The sequence below is a fragment of the Canis lupus genome, chromosome 12, assembly GCF_003254725.2.
Source record: "Canis lupus dingo isolate Sandy chromosome 12, ASM325472v2, whole genome shotgun sequence".
Classification (NCBI taxonomy): Eukaryota; Metazoa; Chordata; class Mammalia; order Carnivora; family Canidae; genus Canis; species Canis lupus.
This window is the reverse complement of record NC_064254.1, coordinates 64,455,037-64,476,366: the sequence shown is the minus strand read 5'-3', so window position 1 is coordinate 64,476,366 and position 21,330 is coordinate 64,455,037.

Below are 21,330 nucleotides of genomic sequence, written 5' to 3'. Positions count from 1 at the left end.
AAAAAAAGAAAAAAATTATGATGAATTTTGTTAATAAAATTCATATGTTGAACCATCTTTATATTTTTATTTATTTATTTTTTAATAGCTATTTTCATTTTTTTTAATTTTTATTTATTTATGATGGTCACACAGAGAGAGAGAGAGAGAGAGGCAGAGACACAGGCAGAGGGAGAAGCAGGCTCCATGCACCGGGAGCCCGACGTGGGATTCGATCCTTGGTCTCTAGGATTGCGCCCTGGGCCAAAGGCAGGCACTAAACCGCTGCGCCACCCAGGGATTCCCCCATCTTTATATTTTTAAAATGAACTCTTACTTGATCTGTTATATTAGTCTTTTAATCTAATTCTGGATTCTGCTTGGTAATGTTTGACATAAAGTGTTTGCATCAAAAAAATGTTTGCATCAATATTTATACTTCAGATGTTTTTGAGTTGACTTGTAATTTTTTTCCCCAAACTATGTTTTCATTACTATGCTGGCTGTCAAAAATATTTGGAAAGCTTGCATTCTTTTACTGTGTTCTGAAATGGCTTGAATAGCATAAGAATTATCTTCTGGATGATTTCAAGGAATGCATATGTGAAATCATCAGACCTGATGTTTTGTTTTTGTTTTTGTTTTTTTAGTATAGGTGCTGCTGAAATGAGAACTTTTAAGATTTTTTTTTTAAGTAATCCCTACACCCATCTTGGGGCTTGAATCCGTAACCCTGAAATCAAGAGTCATAGGCTCCACCGACTGAGCCAACCAGGTGCTCCTGGACTTAGAGCTTTTTATTTTTTTTAAATTTATTTATTTATGACAGTCACAGAGAGAGAGAGGCAGAGACACAGGCAGAGGGAGAAGCAGGCTCCATGCACCGGGAGCCCGATATGGGATTCGATCCTGGGTCTCCAGGATCGCACCCTGGGCCAAAGGAAGGCGCCAAACCGCTGCACCACCCAGGGAGCCCGACTTAGAGCTTTTTAAACTGCTTTGTCAAGATTCTCCATTCTCATTACTCATCTGTAGTAAAATTTATTAATTCATGTATTCTTAGAAAATTTTAAGTTGCATTCAGATTTTGTATATACATATATATTTAATATTTTATTTATTTATTCATGAGAGACACAGAGAGACAGGCAGAGACATAGGCAGAAAGAGAAGCAGGCTCCATGCGGGGAGCCTGATGTGGGACTCAATCCCACGACCCTGGGATCCCACCCTGATCCAAAGGCAGATGCTCAACTGCTGAGCCACCCAGGTGTCCCCAGATTTTGTACATATTAATAATGTTAAATAAAGTTATCTGCCTACAATTACTTTTAATTTCCTCTGTGCCTTTTCCTTTTTCAACTTCCTAATTTTGTGTATTTGGGATTAATCTAATTCAAGTCTCTCCAGTATGTCACTACTGAAGGATTGTTTTGGTGGGTTCTTTGTGAGTGAGGTTTCTTGCAGAGTTGCCCCAAATCTTACTGAACACAATTTCCATATCAATTTAGAAAAGTAACATTTAGTGTCTCATAAAATGCTCTTTTTGAATTTGTGAATAATTTTTAGTATTTATGAAAATAAAGTCTAAATATTCTTGACCGGCATTTGACCCATGTAAGGCAGGAAGAGTGACATCTAGTTTGTTTGCCTCTCTCATGGTTTCAAGGTCAACACAAATGGAGAGCAAGATGGTTTGGATAAGCGGGGTCTCATGTTAAGAATGCACTCTTCAGGGGGATCCCTGGGTGGCTCAGCGGTTTGGCGCCTGCCTTTGTCCCAAGGCGTGATCCTGGAGTCCTGGGGTTGAGTCCCTTCATGGAGCCTGCTTCTCCTCTATCTGTGTCTCTGCCTCTCTTTCTCGGTGTCTCTCATGAATAAATAAATAAAATCTTAAAAAAAAAGAATGCACTCTTCAGGGGAGTCCGGGTGGCTCAGTCAGTTAGGTATCTGACTCTTGGTTTCTGTTCAGGTCATGATCTCAGAGTAGTGAGATCGATCCCTGAGTTGAGTTCCACATTCAGTGCAGAGCCTGCTTGAGATTCTCTCCCTCTCCCTCTGCCCTGCTTCCTAAATGCTTTTGGTCTCAAATAAATAAGTAAGTAAGTAAATAAGTAAATAAATAAATAAATAAAATCTTTAAAAAAAAAAAGCTCTCTTCCTATCACCAAGAAAAGGCTTCACTTGCCTGGTTTTAGTGGTATAAAAACAAACCTATTTTATTTTTTATTTTTATTTTTTAAGATTTATTTTTGTATTCATGAGAGACACACACAGAGAGGTAGAGACACAGGCAGAGGCAAGCAGGCACCTCGCAGGGAGCCCGATATGGGACTCAATCCCAGATCCCTGAGCCAAAGGCAGACACTCAACTGCTAAGCCACCCAGGCATCCCTAAACCCATTTTATTTAAAAGATTTGATGTAAAGTAATCTCTACACCCAACATGAGGCTTGAACTCATAACCCTGAGACTGAAAGTCGCATGCTCTACTGACTGAGCCAGCCAGGTGCCCCAAACCTATTTTTTTTTAAATTAAATTTTTTTGAGATGATTATAGATTCATGTGCAGTTGTAATAAATAATGTAGAGTGATCCTGTGTACACTTTGTCCAGTTTCCACAATGCTAATATTTTTGCAAAACTATAGTATCACAACCAGCATGTTAACATTAAGCCACCAATCGTATCATATTTCCCCAGTTTTGCTAGCACTTATCTGTGTGTGTGTGTTTAGTTCTATGCAATTTTATCACATGCATAGACTTGCGTATCTGCCATCACAGTCAAGATCCTGATCAGTTCCAATGCCACAGGGGTGCCTCACGTGGCTTTTCATAATCATACCTCTCTCCCTTTCCCCTCTTGCTGTCTCTAACCCCTGGCAACTGCTTATGTATCTGTCCTTCATTTCTAAAATTTCATTTTTAAATGTTACATAAATGGAATCATACGGTATGTAACCTTTTGGGATTAATTTCTTTTTCTGAGCATAATTCCCTGGAGATTGGTCCAGTTTCTTGCATGTACCAATAGTTTGTTCCTTTTTATTGCTGAATAGTATCAAATGGTGTGATGTGATTCCAGTTTTTGGCAAAACCTCTCTAACAGAGGCTGGAGCCCAAACATTGAGTGGCAATTGTCTTAGGATAAGAGCTTGCCAGTTTCATGATTTTGGTCTGCAACCAAGCTTTTGAGAACACAATGATATACCCATCTCACCCAATCTCAAAAATCTAAGAAAGTGCTCAGGAGGCATTATAGTTTATTTTGTGCTAGGACCCAGTTGCAATTATCTGGGTTCCTGGAAAACTCTGTTCTTGGACTGAGAAGTAATCATCAGGCTAAATTTACAGCAGAAGACTGAAGTTTGACAGGTTGTCTTGGTTCAATGCCTGGATAACAGGAAAAGGAGAGTTCTCATCTCTAAATGTCAGAACCTTCCAGATGGTCTTGATCAAAGCTCTTCATAGAAGGAACTTTTCTTCCAATAAAGTTTAAGTGACTTGCCTAAGGTCAGTCAGCTTTTTTTTTCTTTTTTTTTCCCTGAGCCAAACCTATAAACAGTTCTGACTACTTGAATATATGACTCAGTTTTCTGTTTTGCAAATAGGGTCCAGATGGATAAATTCTTGGGTCAGGACTCTGATGGATCCTATCCCTGAGAGGATCATATTCTTATCCCTGGCAGGATCACTGACCATAGAGAAGTGGAGTGCTCTGGGTTTTACCCAGCCCAGTTCATATGCCCCCCTCTGGTTTGGCAGCACAGACAGTTTTCAGAGAAGGGGGTGGACAGGTAGGGCCAACAAAGATCACAAACAGTTGGATGCATCAATCATAAAGGTTGGGCTATGGCCTGGACTAAATATTTTAGGCAATATGCACATGTGGTTTTCAGCCAGGAATATTGTGGTTGGCACTACAGATAAGGAAGCTGTGATGTAGACAGGCTGCTTGGTGCTCAGATGGAGCCTCATAGAGGGATGACACATTCTTGGGTCCTTAGGCTCCAAACTCATTTTTTTTAGTACATACCACTCATCAACTCGGGGAGACTCCTTTTTTGTTTGTCTTGCTTTATTTAAATTCAAGTTAATTAACATATAGTGTATTATTAATTTGAGGGTAGAATTGAGTGATTCATCAGTGCTCATCGCATCAAGTGCTGTCCTTAACACCCATCATCCAATTACCTGCGCCGTCCCCTCACCCTTCCCTCTGGCAACCCTCAGTTTGAGGGTTAAGAGTCTCTTATGGTTTATGTCCCTCTCACTTTTTATCATGTTTTATTTTTCCTTCTCTTCTCCTATGTTCATCAGTCTTGTTTCTTAAGTTCCACATATGAGTGAAATCATATGGTATTTGTCTTTTTCTGACTGACTAATTTCACTTAGCATAATAGCCTCTAGTTTCATTCATGTCATTGCAAATGGCAAGATTTCATTCTTTTTGATGGCTGAGTAATATTCCATTGTGTATATATATATATATATATATATATATATATATATATATTTTACCATATCTTTACCCATTCATCTGTCGATGGACATCTGGGCTCTTTCCATAGTTTGCCTATTGTGGACATTGCTGCTAGAAACATTGGGGTGCAGGTTCCCCTCTGGATCACTATGTTTGTATCCTTTTGGATAAATACCCAGCAGTACAATTGCTGGGTCATAGGGTGGTTCTATTTTTAACTTTTTGTGGAACCTCCATACCGTTTTCCAGAGAGACTGCACCAGCTTGCATTCCCACCAGCAGTGTAAGAGGACTCCCCTTTCTCTGCAACTTCGCCAACATTTGTTGTTTCCTGAGGTGTTAATGTTAGCCATTCTAACTGGCATGAGGTGGTATCTCATTGTGGTTTGGATTTGTATTTCAATTCAGGGGGACTCCTATATAATCAAACACACTCACCCAAGGCTGCTGTGAACTTCTCAATAAAGGAAATAAATTTCCAGTCATCATAGCACTCATGCTCACACTAACCAGAGGATGAATAGTTCATCAGAATATAGTTATGGTGAGCAGAGGACCAAGGAAATAGAGTGAGGAAGCTGCCCCATTGATGCTTGATGAACTTTCTTTGCTTCTCAAAGAGCACAAACTGCCAGCAAGTTACACTTTGTGCAGGATCTCTGACCTCGGTGCAGTATGTTTTTCAATTGACCCCTGTGGGCTCTGCTCTTAGAGATCCCATTTATGTGTCATCCTTTTGTCAACAACGGATGGTTGTTGACATCACCTGCTTAGGCGAATGCGTGATTTTGCAAAAACTTCAGAAGGAATATAATCTTTTCCTTTCTGAAGGCTATTCTTACTGCATAATAACGTTAGTAATCACTTACTGAAAGCTTACTAGACATCAGCACTTTTTAAAAAAAGTAATCTCTATGTCCAACATGGGGCTTGAACGCAAGACCCCTGAAATCAGGAGTCACATGCTCCACTGAGTGAGCCAGCCAGGTGCCCCTGATAGCAGCAATTTTTGGTTTCTAAGACAATTTTTAAAATTCTTAATTGAAAAAAAATAAAATTCTTAATTGAAAAATTTAAGTATTATTTTAATTTTTTAATATAAAAACATTTTTTTGACAAATAAATTTACATTTTTAAAAAAGATTATTTATTTATTTATTATTTATTTATTTATTTATTTATTTATTTATTCATGATAGACACAGAGAGAAAAGCAGAGATGCAGGCAGAGGGAGAAGCAGGCTCCCTGCAGGGAGCCTGATGGGGAACTTGATCCCAGGACTCCGGGATCACGCCTTGAGCTGAAGGCAGACGCTCAACCACTGAGCCACCCAGGTGCTCCAAATTTACATATTTTAAAAGTTAAATAGTTCTACGGACTGTATTATGAAAATAGTCTGGTGTTCTCTTTTCCTATCCCTCATTCCTTTTTTTTTTTTTCTTAATTCAATTAGCCAACATACAGTACATCATTAGTTTCAGACCCATCCCTAATTCCTATCAAGAGGCAAACACTTTCAACCATTTTAGCTGTTTTTTAGCCATTTTCCCTGGATTTCTAAATGACATGGTTATACAGCTATTTCTTGATATTTTTAATTTCAGATATATATTGGCTTTTTCTACAAAGGACTTAGCTCCTTTGTAGCTTTTGTCTTTCCCCCATTGTTCCCTTCCACCCAACCTCCCAGAGAATTAACACATGCTTTTTAAAAGTATATTTAGCAATTCTTTCCTGTACATTTTTCCCTATAGAATGTTAGTAGCTTATACTCTGTAGTAGGTTTTCTTTTTCTTCTTTTAATGAAAGGGTACACAAGACAGAAACATTTTAAAACCTGAACATGTCTATTTTTCTATCCCACCCTTGATTGACAGGTATTCTGGGTGCAGTTCTAGTTTGGGAACTGTTTCCCTTTAAACTGGGAAGGTACTGTCCCTTGTCTTCTATGTTCCAAAGAAGCCTGCTGTCACGCTCAGTCCTAAGTTTTTGTACGTGACTTGCTTTTTTCTTTTTCTTTAGAAGCTTTTAGGGTCCTCTCTTTATCTTGGGCAGGATACGGGATATACAATGTATATTTTGAATCAGTAACAAATGCACATTGTTCAAAATTCAAAAGGCTATAGAAAGGCGTGAAGTGAAAATCTTCCTCCCACTCCTGCGCTCTGACCATTTAGTCTCCTTCCTGGGGGCAAGCAGTCTTAGATATTTCTCAGGCATTCCTGCTGAGATAGTCTGTAATATATATATTTACACAAATGGTAGCACGTTATAGCAGATTGTATTTTCCAGAGATGACTCTCTGATTTATTTTATCCCACTTGCTCTTTTTACAGTATGACATGGGTACTCTTCCCAGTGAGAACAATGTCTATTATGTTCCCTCCCCTAGATGGAGGACCTTTGTGAGTCTCTCAGCTGATAGAATCTGGTGGTAGGAACCAGGCCAGTTACTGGTCTCCCTACAGGCCTTAAGAAACTGGCAGCCTCCTAGTCTTGCCTCTTAGGATATCTGCTCTTGAAATCTAGCCACCATGTTGTGAGGAAGCCCAGACCACATGGAGAGGCTGCGCGTAGGCAATTTAACTGAGGGTTCCTGCAGGGGTTCCAGCCAGCAGTGAGTGTTAATCTCCAGACCTGTGACTGAAGACCCCGGATGATATCAGCCTCCAGGCATCAAGTCCTTCCAAGTCTTTTCTGCCCAGGTCCCAGAGGTAGCAGAGCAAAGACAAACCGCACCCCTACCCCTGTGCTTTGTTGGAAATCCTGACCCACAGGGCTTGTGAGCATAATAAAATAGATGCTTTATTGTGTTTGGGGCTGGTTTGTTACACAGAAATATAACTAATACATATATTCTTTTTTTTTAAATTAAATTTATTCATAGACACACACACAGGCAGAGGGAGAAGCAGGCTCCATGCAGGGAGCCTGATGTGGGACTCGATCCTGGGACTCCAGGATCACACCCCAGGCTGTAAGCGGTGCTAAACCGCTGCGCCACCGGGGCTGCCCTAATACACATATTCTATATCCTGTTCTGTGCCTTGCTTTTTTTTTTTTTTTTTTTTTTTTTTAAATGAACATACCTTCCAGGGCACCCGTCTGGCTCGGTCAGTAGAGTATGCGACTCTTGATCTTGGGGTTGTGAGTTCAAACCCCATATTGTGTGTGGAGATTACTTAAACATAACAGTCTTTTAAAAAATTAGAACAGGGATCCCTGGGTGGCGCAGCGGTTAAGCGCCTGCCTTTGGCCCAGGGCGCGATCCTGGAGACCCAGGATCGAATCCCACATCGGGCTCCCGGTGCATGGAGCCTGCTTCTCCCTCTGCCTGTGTCTCTGCGCCTCTCTCTCTCTCTCTGTGACTATCATAAATAAATAAAAATTTAAAAAAAAAAAAAAAAGGAAAAGCTGTCCTTTCCCTTTAAAAAAAAAAAAATTAGAACAAAAACCTAATATACTTTATATTTCAGTTTGTAAGCTACACAAACCTCATTCTTTTTCTTGAGTAGTGTGCTGGTTTGTAGGTATACTATAGATTATGTAACCTATCTTCTATTGATATAGGTTTAAAAAATTTTATACATTAAAACAATGCTGAAGAGAATAATATTATACATACATATTGTTATAGGTGTTTATGTCTAGGAAAAAAATTGGAAGCAAAGTTTCTGGCTAAAAAGTGTATGTATTTTTATTTTAAGTAATCTCTGTACCCAATGTGGAGCTCAAATTCATGACCCCGAGATCAAGAGTTACATGTCTACCAACTGAGCCAGCCAGACACCTCTTTATTTTAACTTTTGATAGACTTGGCCAAATTACCCTCCCTTGAGGTTATAACAATTTATTCTCCTATCATCAGTGTATGAGAGTGCTTATTTCCCCATACTCTTGCCAACAGAAGTATTTTCTTTTATTTATTTATTTATTTATTTATTTATTATTTATTTATTTAATAAGTCTTTTTTTTAAATTTTATTTATTTACGATAGTCACACAGAGAGAGAGAAAGAGAGGCAGAGACATAGGCAGAGGGAGAAGCAGGCTCCATGTACCGGGAGCCCGACGTGGGATTCGATCCTGGGTCTCCAGGATCACGCCCTGGGCCAAAGGCAGGCGCTAAACCGCTGCGCCACCCAGGGATCCCCAACAGAAGTATTTTAATGTTTAAAACATTTGTTAATCTCTTGAGGCACCTGGGTGGCTCAGTCAGTTAAGTCTCTGCCTTTGGCCCATGTCATGATCTCAGGATCCTGGGATCTAGGCCCGCATTAGGCTCCCTGCTCAGTGAGGAGTCTGCTTCTCCTTCTCCATCTTCCCCTCCCCCCTGTTTGTGCTCTCTCAGGTGTTCCCTCTCTTACAGATAAATATGTTTTTTAGCTATTTTATTTTAAAAATATTTTATTTATTTGTTTGAGAGAGAGAGAGAGAGAGAGCATGAGTGGGGGCCGGGGGTAATGTGAGAGGGAGAAGCAGGATCCCCATTGAGCAAGAAGCCTGACGCAGACTCAATCCCAGAACCCTGGGATCATAACCCAAGCCAAAAGCAGATGCTTAACTGACTGAGCCACCCAGGTGCCCCTAAATAAAATCTTTTAAAAAAATTGTTAATCTCATAGGTGAAAAGATGTCTCAGGGAGAGTCAATTAGTATCTCTCTAATTTGTTATGTTGGTATTTTTTTAATATTTTATTTTATTTTATTTTTTTATTTTTACTTTTTTTTAAATGGTGAATGTTTATTAAGAGACTAGTTTTAATACTAAGGTGGGATACCATTTTGATTCAAATTTAGCTGGTCCGTTTTTTTTTTTTTGTTGCTTTGTTTTGTTTTTTAAAGATTTATTTATTTATTTATTCATGAGAGACAGAGAGAGAGAGGCAGACACAGGCAGAGGAGAAGCTCCACGCAGGAAGCCTGATGTGGGACTTGATTCCAGGTTTCCAGGACCACATCCTGGGCTGAAGGCAGGCACCAAACCACTGAGCCACCCAGGGATACCTTATTTTATTTTTTTAAAGATTTTATTTATTTATTCATGAGAGACACAGAGAGTGAGAGAGGCAGAGACACAGGCAGAGCAAGAAGCAAGGAGCCTGATGTGGGACTCGATCCCAGGTCTCCAGGACCACATCCTGGGCTGAAGGGGGTGCTAAACTGCTGAGCCACCTGGGCTGCCCAATTTTTTTTTTTAATATTTTAAGGGCCATTTAAAATTCCCTTTGTGTGAATTCTTGCCAATTTTTCTATTAAGCTGTTAGTCTTTTTCTTATTGTTTTATAGGAGGTCTTTCTATTTTAGAACAAAGAACCCTTTATTTTAATGTGAGTTGCAACTAATTTATCTCTACATTGTTTGACTTTTGCATTTGTTTCTGGTTTTCCTTTATGATTGAAATTTCATGATAAGTTGCCATGGGCTCATCAGTTGTGAACCATTTTTTTGTTTGTTTGTTTGTTTATTTATTTATTTATTTATTTTTTGTGAACCATTTTTGTTCTGATAAATATGTTATTCCTTTTTAAATATTTTTTTAAAAATTGAAGTTCGGGATCCCTGGGTGGCGCAGTGGTTTGGCGCCTGCCTTTGGCCCAGGGTGCAATCCTGGAGACCTGGGATCAAATCCCACGTCGGGCTCCTGGTGCATGGAGCCTGCTTCTCCCTCTGCCTATGTCTCTGCCTCTCTCTCTCTCTCTCTCTGTGTGACTATCATAAATAAATAAAAATTAAAAAAAGATTTAAAAAAAAAGATAAAAATTGAAGTTCGATTTGCCAACATATGGTATAACACCCAGTGCTCATCCCGTCAAGTGCCCTGCTCAGTGCCCATCACCCAGTCACCCCATTCCCCCACCCACCTCCCCTTCTACTACCCCTTGTTTGTTTCCCAGAGTTATGTTATTCCTTTAATAAATTTTTCCTTTAGTTCCTTCTTTTCTGTTTTTCTGGAATTTCTCTTAGTTGGATTGTAGACTTCTTGGATTTTCCTTCTTTTTCTTTCCTTTTTTTTTAAGATTTATTTATTTATTTGAGAGGGAGAGTCAGAAAGAGACAGAGAGAGCAAGCGTGTGCAAGCATGTGTCTGGGGTGATCATGTTGGTGGTGGAAGAGGCAGAAGGAGAGGGAGGGAGAGTCTTAAGCAGACTCTGTGCTGAGCGTCAGGTCTCATGCAGGGCTTCATCCCACAACCCTGAGAGTATGACCTGAGCCAAAACCAAGAGTCTGTCACTTAACTGACTGAGTCACCCAGACCCCTCTCTTCTGATTTTCTTTTTTTCATATTTCTCATTATTGATAGAAAGTACATTCAACTTTATCTTCTGATTTTTTAATTCTATTTTTTTTCAATTTGGCTATTGTATTTTAAACTTCTAATAGCTCTTGTTTTCTGGTCATTATTTTATTTTTATAGCATTCTGTTCTTGTTTTATGGTTGAATTATATCTCTTGTTTTTCAAAGGATATTTCTTTTAACGTTTCTTTTAATTAAAAAATGACCATTTTTTCTGGTCTCTACATTAAGATTCTTTTATTCTGTGTCTTGTTTGTTTGCTTTGCTCTCTGTCTTCCCATTATTCTCCACAAATATCTGGTAATCTCTGTATATCCAAGAAACAAGTACTCAAGAGCTCATCAGAAAGTCTAGGTGTGTGTGTGGCAAGGGTCAATATTCATTCACTTGTGGGTTTCAATGTAGAGAGATAAGACAGCTTTTTTTTTCTTTTCTTTTTTTTTTTTTTTAGAAATTGCAATGTCAATGTCTGTATGTATTTTCCTGAGCTGTTTAGTTTCCACAGAAATATACCTCCAATCTTCTCCTTGGGAATATATGTCTGGCTGTCAGTGTTTTGAATGCGAAAGGGAAAGAGGGGGGATGCCTGGGTGGCTCAGCGATTGAGCATCTGCTTTTGGCCCAGGGTGTGATCCCACGGTCCTGGGATCAAGTCCTGCATCGGGCTCCCTGCATGGATCCTGCTTCTCCCTCTGCCTCTCTTTCTCTGTGTTTCTTATGAATAAATAAATAAATTAAATCTTTTTTAAAAAATAAAAAAACCAAGGGAAAGAGGGCTGGAAGACTCATTCTAAATTTTAGTTTTCATTAAATCCTCATTTTCCTTATAGTCCCTTTCCCATACCTTCACCTGCACCTGCTATGCACAAACTGAGAACTTTTATGTCCCAACCCTGCAGAGGTTAAGCCTTTGACTTTTTGCCACAGTTAGGGGGTAAAAGTTGCTTGGCTAGGCAGGGAGAGGGAGTTGAGGTACCCAGGGGATCTAATGATTCCTTGTAGAGACCTTCAACACTCCTTTCTTTTTTCAGCCCTGCCTATCCTCCTGCCTTCAAAAGTAATATCCCTTTTGCTAGCCCAGAGAATCCTTTCAGTTTAGGGTGAAAAGAAAGCATCCTTATTTATCCTATAATTACCCAGATTTATTGTCGATCCATTCCCTTCAGAGCCTTGGCCTCTGAAATTCAAAACCATATAGATATACCCTTTTTCTCTGCCTTCTGATCTTATACCTTTTATGTAATGACCTATATGACTGAATAGGACCAAAGGCCAAAGGTAAAAGGAAATACTTGGGGAAAATATTAGTTAAGATTTCAAAAAATATTTTTCTATTGCACTATTAGAATGTAGTACTATCTCAGTCAGTTTAAGCTTCTATAACAAAACACCGTAAATGGAGTGGCTTGAACAACAGAAGTTTATTTCTCATAGTTCTAGAGGTTGGAAAGTCCAAGATCAAGGTATTGGGTAATTTGATCCCTCTCCCTGGTTTGCAGACAGCTGTTTTCTTACTGTATCCTCACATAGTGCAGAAAGAGAACATCTGTCTCATGTTTTCCTTACAAGGGCATTAATCCCATTCAGGGAGCTCCACTCTTAGGACCTAATTACCTCCCCAAGGTCCCATCAAGGATTAGGGAGTCAACATATGAGTTCTGGTGACCACAAACACTCAGTCTATAGTTAGTACCTATTAGGGGCAGTCACTTGGCATCTCAATTACCTTATCTGTTTAATCCTCTCACCAACTCATTCTACAGATGAACAAATGGGTCCAAAGAAGTTAAGTAATTGTCCAAAGTTACATAGCTAGTGTGTCACGGAGCGGGATTTGGTACTTGATCTAACTCCAAGCCAATGCACTTTCTATGGTAGCAAGTGACCTCTTGTGAATTCATAATAAGCCTTTTAAAAGTAACAACTAGAAACTAGGACCTCTGCTTCCTGCTTAACTAGACATCAAGAGAAATTTGACTTTAAGTTCCATTAACAATATTTATTATTGCTCCTTGTGTTGATTTTAATTTACAACATACATCATCTTGTTGTCTAGGATCTTTAATGACCAGTACATGTATTGCAACTAATCAAACATATTTAGGGAGCCGAGTATTTGTGTTGTTAAGCAGCATATGTATTTACTATACAAACATTCAGCAATTAACTTGTAGTACTGGCACAATTTCCAACAAAGTCCAACAAATTACAGATGCATTTTAAGCAGTCTATTAAATGACGTGGACTTCCTGATTTTATTGAGTCTCTTACAATTCTCTGCAAGATGAACTGAACCACTCAAAAGCTGCACCTGATAGATAGAGGTGGATTCTGCATCTGGAAGATTCTGGATTCCTCTGGAAGAGGAAGATTTTGTCTCTGAGAGGTTTTAGGACTTAACACAAAACCAATCAATTCCCAATCATGTTCATTTCTTTCTCAGATGCTCAGTAGCAGGAGGGCACTTGTCCTGGGGTTACACCTAAGGGTGAAGAAGAGAAGGGAGCAAAGGGAAGGGAGTGGGAAAGGAGAAGGAACCCAGAGACTGACCCATCAATCACGTTAATCAGGAGGTCACAGAAGCTAACATGGACAATACAAATGTTAGTGGCTACCTATACGGTCTCATCTTGGTGAGACTACATTATGTTTAGCTCTGCTGCAAGAACCAATACTCATCTCCACCCCTTCTAGCACCTCTCCCTAATCTGAGTCTTTACCAAGAAGTCTATCTGGTCTACCAAGAAGTGGTAGTTTGAAGTAGGTGTAAGTCATAAGTCAATCAGCCACAAAGAGCCACTATTTAGGATAACTGTGCATGGGAAAGTTTACCATGAGACCCTCCCAACTTCCCATTCAGGGTTTGTCTTTTTATTTACCTGCTGTTTACCATTTCTGGGTGTCTATGTTAGGTTCAAGTCCCATAGAAATTCTTTCCGCCAGAACTTGCTCCCATCAAGTTCTGATGAAAAGAATGTGTGAATAAGGTGAAGTGTTGCAGTACAGGACAAGACAATGAGCAAGGCTCCAGAGCTAAAAGGAGACCTTAAAAATGGTGGCATTTCAGGCACCATGACAGGTAAAAGTTGATATTTCCAAATCATATTTGCTCTGGAACCAATTGAAAATCATAAAATAAACAAAAGTAAATTCTGGGGCGCCTGAGTGGCTCGGTTGTAAAGCATCTGCCTTCGGCTCAGGCCATGATCCCAGGCTGGGATCGAGCCCCACATAGGGCTTCCTACTCAGTGGAGAGTCTGCTTTTCCCTCTTCCTCTGCCCCTCCTGTCCACTTATGCTCTCTCTCGAATAAATAAGTAAAATCCTTTTTTTGTTGTTTTTAAATATTTATTAATTCATGACTGACACACACACACACACACACACACACACACACACACACACACACAAACAGAAAGGCAGAGATACAGGCAGAGGGAGAAGCCGGCTTCATGCAGGAAGCCTGATGTGGGATCCTGGGACTCCAGGATCATGCTCTGGGCTGAAGGCGGCACTAAACTGCTGAGCCACCCAGGCTGCCCTAAATAAGTAAAATCTTAAAAAAAATAAATTAAGTTCCAACATACAAAACATTCTCTGATGCTCCCAGGATGGGCCTCCAAAATCTCTGAGGGGAGGGTGGGTGTTCTGGGTCATGTGTTAAAGAGAAGTATCCCCAAATTCACAGTCAACACATCAACTCTTCTAAAACCCTTGGTTTGTCCAGCAATTTTGTTTAGGTTTATTTGGTCATGTGACTGGGGAAGGGAACAAATCTTTCCATAGTGGGATATATGGTTCCCTCAGATTAATTGGATTGGCCTTCAAGTCACCATCCCCTTCACCAGAGAAGCAGAAAGCCCATGGGTTTTGTTGCTTTATTAAAAAAAGAAAGAAAAGAAAGAAAGAAAGAAGAAAGAAAGAAAGAAAGAAAGAAAGAAAGAAAGAAAGAAAGAAAGAAGAAAGAAAGAAAGAAAAAGAAAAAGAAGACTCCTGTTGTGAGTATGTCAATCAGCAAAAGTGTTCCTAAAATGATGAACATTTCAGGGTTTCTTTTTTTTTTTTATAATAATACTTTTTCCTGTTTTTTTTTTTATTTTTATTTTTTAAAAGATTTTATTTATTTATTCATGAGAGACACAGAGAGAGAGGCAGAGACACAGGCAGAGGGAGAAGCAGGCTCCATGCAGGGAGCCCAACGTGGGACTCCATCCTGGGTCTCCAGGATCATGTCCTGAGCCGAAGGCAGATGCTCAACCGCTGAGCCACCCAGGTGTCCCTAGTTCAAGGTTTCAAATGCAGTTATTGTTTGGTAGGATTTTACTTAACTTAGTGCTGTTCTTACGTGTAATTGTTCTGCAACTGGGGATATTTCAGTACTGAATATTTTCTTTTCCAGCCATGTAACAAAAATTCACAGTGATGATGTGACTCTGTGTAAGGAAACTGAATAATTTCATAGGTTTATGTATTTTTTGTGGCTGATATGGTTAGGGTTACGTTATGTGTGTCGCTGTGTGACCTACTCGTGAGTGTGTGTGTGTATGTGACCTATTATTTTAGGTTTGATTAGACCAAGGATTTTCTGCAACAGTGAGTGTCTCTCTGTATTACATATGAAAGTCTGTTGGTCCCCTTTCTCCCCCTCCTCTCTTCATGTTTCCCTGCATTTTCCATTTCCTTTTGTATCTTTGGCTTTAATTTCACCAGATGACTGTGGCAAGGTGGGGGGAGCAGACCATTCTTTGGAGGGTAAGAAGAAAATATTAAAATATTAATTTATATACATTTTTATCTGAAAATATAAAGGTATTATGCTTTGCTGATATTCAACATAAGATTTGATTCCTGGCACTCTCACTTGTGTGGAGTTTGAGCAATGGTGCTCCTTGTCAGGAAGTATCCTCATGAAAGTGTTCCCATGTCAGGAGAGGCCCAAATCAGAGGGTGTGCAGTGGCAGCCTCTTGTTGTCCTCCAGGGCATTTTGACCTATTGCAGTTTACATGAGTACAGTTTCATGGATTTATACATTCCGCTTTTTAACTTAACTAAAATGTCTACCTGGTCCATGCATAAATGGCTAAAGAAGATTCCTATAAAGAAGTTATGGTTAAAAAAAAAAAAGAAGTTATGGTTGATGATAGAGCTGATAATGCAAGCTCGGGAAAGCATGAGAGTGGTCACAGGGACCCCTTTTGTGATCCTTATCTGAAGTCTTTCTCAGGTCATGTCTTCCTGAGACATAACTTCCCATGATTTGAGAGAAAACTTGGGAGACAGTCCAGTCTCACCATCTTGGCCGGTGATCTTCTTTCTGTATATAACATTATTTTTATAGAATTTTACTATTTTATTTTTTTTAGGATTTATTTATTTATTTGAGAGGAGAGAGAGTGTGTGTGTGCACACCCACGTGAGTGAGGAGGGGCAAAAGGAGAAAATCCCAAGCAGACTCCCCACTCAGCATGGAGCCCAACTCGGAGCTTGATCTCACAACCCATGAGATCATGACCTGAGCTGAAACCAAGAGCCAAGCACTTAACCGACTGAGCCACCCAAGTGCCCCAGAGTTTTACCATTTTCAGTTTCAGAGATTGATTGTATCTGATATCCCCCCTAATTCTGGGTCTCTCTCCTGCCTGTTCACTAGCATCATTTCATAATATGATTTCTGTAGAGTTGCCATGTCATGCACAGAATGGTCCCATTTCAATAATTTTTTAAATTAGATAAAACATTGTATTTTATTTATTTTTTAATAAAAAAAAATAGGCTCCACTCCCAACATGGAGCTTGAATTCATGACCCTGAAATCAGGAGTCATATGCTCTATCAACTGAGTCAGACAGTTTGAAACATTATATTTTTAAAATTATTATTAAAAATAATGCATTTTCGGAACATCTGGGTGGCTCAGTGGTTGAGCATCTGCCTTCAGCTTGGGTTGTGATCCCTGGGTCTTGGGATTGAGTCCCACATCAGGCTCCCTGCATGGAGCCTGCTTCTCCTTCTGCCTATGTCTCTGCCTCTCTCTCTGCGTGTGTGTCTCTCATGAATAAATAAAATCTTAAAAAAAAAGTAATGCATTTTCACTATAGAAAGTACAGCCACTCAAAAGGAAGAAAACAAAAATGAACTAAAATCACAGTAGTTGGAGATAGTCACAGTTGACAGTCTTTTCTATTCCTAAGTGTACCTTTCTTTTTTTCTTACAAAAATGGATTTATTATACATGCCATCTTATGAATCACTTGAAAATTTTTTGGTGGTAATCTGTACTATGGATTAGCTAAATTTAAGCTACTTCAAAATTGTCTGTAAACAGTTGAAAGTTAGGCTAAAAATGTCTTCCTTGGGATCCCTGGGTGACGCAGCGATTTGGCGCCTGCCTTTGGCCCAGGGCGTGATCCTGGAGACCCGGGATCGAATCCCACGTCAGGCTCCCGGTGCATGGAGCCTGCTTCTCCCTTTGCCTGTGTCTCTGCCTCTCTCTCTCTCTCTGTGACTATCATAAATAAATAAAAATTAAAAAAAATAAAAATAAAAATGTCTTCCTCAATCCGAATTTCATGCTTATATTTTCTTTTATTAATTTTCATAACCTTTTGCTCTTTTCTTGGAGAAGAAAATAATGTGTTATTCATTTGTTTTATGTTCCATCAGAATTCTCAGTCTGGCAATTGGCTTCTGGGAAAGATTTCAGAGTCTTTCGTGACCACAGTAATCTCTGCTTTATGAAGGAGCCAGGAAGCCCTGCCAGATGCAGAGAAATGCAGAGTGAGCAAGAGTTGCTCTGCTGCAAGCTTCTCTTGCTTGGCTTTTCCTTTTTCATTCACTTCTAATCTCATTATGCTCATGACTCAGACCATAGGCTGGGCACTGGACATTTGTCCAAAACAAGGAGAAAAACAAAGGAGAATGGGAGATGGTGACCAAACATCTGGGTGATGTGGCATGCCTACGTAGTTGGGGCAGAAGGGAAGCAATTCTTTTGAATGGAGTTTGGATCTGCAGAGGTAATTGTGACCTTGTTTCCATTTGTTTAATGGTTTTGTTTTTCTTGTAGACAAATCATGTCCCAATTATTATGTTTTTGAGAATGCAAGGACTATGTCTTATTCATCCCTTGGGTCTCCATATCACCCAGTACCATGTATTTTACCTAGCAAACACTCAGTAAACATTTGTGGTTGTTTGTGTTGATGATCATGATACTAGGGTAGCATACACTATGCACACAATATGGAACCTAAAAAAAAAAAGCAGATTTGGATAATTAGCAGATGATGCCATTGTGTACAAAGAAAACTCAAGAGTTGACAGATATTTACTGGAATTGATCAGAGACTATAGCCAGGTTGCTCGATGTATGTGTAAAAGTCAGTTGATTTTCTCTGGGGTTGTGGTGGCCTGAATGGTGGTTCCCAAAAGATATGTCCATACTCAAATCCCCAGAACCTGTGCAGATTATATAGAAAATGAATGAAAATTACCTTACATGGCAAGAGGTGTGATTACATTAAATATTTTGAGAGGAGAAGCTTATCTTAGATTGTCCAGGTGAACCCTAAATCCAATGACAAGAGGAAGCAAGAGGGACATTATACACACAGAGGAGAAGGTGGGGTGAAGAGAGAGGCAGAGATTGGAGTTCTGTACTAACTGCTGGGCAGCCACCAGAAGCAAGAAGAGGCTGGTAGTAAGATTTCTTCCTTAGAGCCCTGGGAGGGAGCATGACCCCACAGCATTTTGTATTGCTAGCCCCCAAAACTATGAGAGAATAAATTCATGTTGTTTTAAAGCCACCAAGCCACCAAGTTTGTGGTGATTGGTTACACCAGGCTCAGGAAACCAATACAAGAATACCTAGAAAAACACTTATGGTTAAGTGTGTGTGCTCTGGAGGCAGACTTCCTTTCTTCAATCCTGACTTCATCAGTTACTAGCTATGTAACTTGGGCATGGTGTTTAATGACTCAGGATCATGGAGCAGATAGCTTAAGTATAGTGCAAATAGACCTGTGTCTGGCATATGGTGAACATGCACTACATGTTAGTTATTGCTCTAATCATCATTATTAATATAATTATTATCAAAGCCAGCAATGTAAGAAAATACAGCTTGAAAAGACATTTAGTATAGCAGTAACAAATAAGAAAGTAGAGAATAAATATAATCGCTAAGGTCTTTATGTGCCAGGTCATAAACTTCCTGGAAAGATGTTAAAAGCAGATCCAAATAAAGGGAGGGCTGTATTATACTCATTGATAAAGATACACAATAAAGATTTCAACTCATACAAAGTCAATGTATAGATTTTATGTCATTCTAATAGAAATCCCACTAGGTCCTTTTTTTTTTTTATTGGTGTTCAATTGGTTTTTTTTTTTTTTTTTTTAAAGAAACTTGACAACTGGATCTAAATCTAATGTGGGAAAGCAAATATGCCCAAATAGAATATAAATAATAGTGAAAGGGAATGGAGGGGAAGGGAGAAGAAATGCGTAGGAAATATCAGAAAGGGAGACAGAACATGGAAGACTCCTAACTCTGGGAAACGAACTAGGGGTGGTGGAAGGGGAGGAGGGCGGGGGGTAGGGGTGACTGGTTGGCGGGCACTGAGGGGGGGCACTTGACAGGATGAGCACTGGGTGTTATTCTGTATGTTGGCAAATTGAACGCCAATAAAAAATAAATTTATTATTAAAAAAATGCCCAAATAGCCACTGTACACATAAGGAAAAGGAATCAAATATCTATTTCATCCATACACTGAAATACTACATGGCAATGGAAACAAATATGATGATAGCGATGGAGCCCATACTCCTGAAGTCAAGCTGGAAAAATGTCTAGGCAAACTTTTAAACGGGCAAAACTAAACAAGATGAGGTTAAACTATTAAGAACAGTGAGAGAATTATTATTACAAAATGCATATCTTGGTAACCATAGGAGGGCAGGGCATGCTACTGAAGAGAGTCACGGAGGAGTCTTCCAAGGTGTTAGATATGTTCCATTTTTTATTCTGGTCTTGGGGTACAAGAACATTCATTTTATTATTTTTCCTTGAAACTCATTTTATTTAAGTTAAATCTTTAAACTTTATAGTAAAGAAAACTTTTAGGAAGGGAAATAAACACTGAATGGTACTTAATTTATGCTTTCATTACAGTAAGTTTTTCATGGAGTGCGCTTATTTCATTGTTTCTCTGAGTAGTTACAGTTTTATAACTACCAAAATATAACCTTCCACATTTCTCACTGCAGCATGGTCATTGAATTCCCCTCCCCCACTAAGGTCATGTGTCCATATTCCTTTAGCTGTTTCACTGGACTGATTGCATTGCACATAGAAGCTATCCAATCATGGGGTGCCTGGGTGGCTCAATCCGATAAGTGGCTGATCCTTGGTCTCAGCTCAGGTCTCGATCTCATGGTTGTGAGTTGAGGCCCTGAGTTGGGCTCCATGCTGGGTGGGGAGCCTCCAAAAAAAAAAAAAAAAAAAAAAAAAAAGCTATCCAGCCAGGAAGACATATCAGAAACTTGGGAGGCTTTAGAAAATTCATCACCCACCCTACCTTTCATTTGATAAGCTTCTCTGGGTGGAATAGAAAAGGACATGCCCTCCTGCCTTTCTCATCCACCTTGGCAGAGAATCACTGCAGTGTGTTGAGAGATGATCATTGTATTAGCTCTCTGTGAAAAAAAGGAAGTGTTGAGAACCAGTGATCTAAAGGAAAGGATGATATTCTTTTCCCTTAAAGGTTTTCTTTTCTCTAATGGATTTCAGATTGGAGCTGAGTCACAATCCGGCAGTAGAGAAATTTGATGTAGAACTTGAGGGCAGTCTCTAAGCCTGGAATATGAGAAGGGTTGAGTCAATGCCCACAGGCAGAATCAGATAACCCGTGGGGAGAATAGGTTACTTTCCCAGTAGCCTGTGGAGAAATCTCACACTGTGTGGAGACAGGTGCACTAGTAGGAGCCCCTAGAGACTTTGTCTAGTGACCTGACATCTGGGTGTTGCTTTGACTGCTCATAAGCAAGAGCTCCCCAAACACAGACAGTTCAAAACCCTTGTGTCCCTGTAACAGCAATAATTGTAGTCACAGCCAAGCACACAAAGCCAACTGCATTGCCAGCGAGGCCATTAAAATATTGGAAAATAAATGCTAGCACTTATGGATTTGCTAGCCTAATCCCCAACATTATGTATTCCCTCCAATTTGAAAATCCAGCATTTAAAAAATGAAAACAAAACCAAGTACAGAAGTGTTAAAAAAAACTTTATATTTTTGTACTTAAACTTTATATAAATCCAAGAAATTTTTTTTCTCTTTTTGCACCAAGGCATAAATATTTTTTAGGCTTAATCATATGAATGGAAGACTGTTCAATTGCGGGGCAGCATTGAAGAACGAATGGAATTTATTGAATTTATGTTCTATATTATACTTTTATGCTGCTAGGGAAAGAACTGACAGGTTGAGAAAGTTATTAACTTCTTGTGTGTATTAAAACAACACTTGAAGGCAACTGACTTTAGATAAGACAAAAATAATCA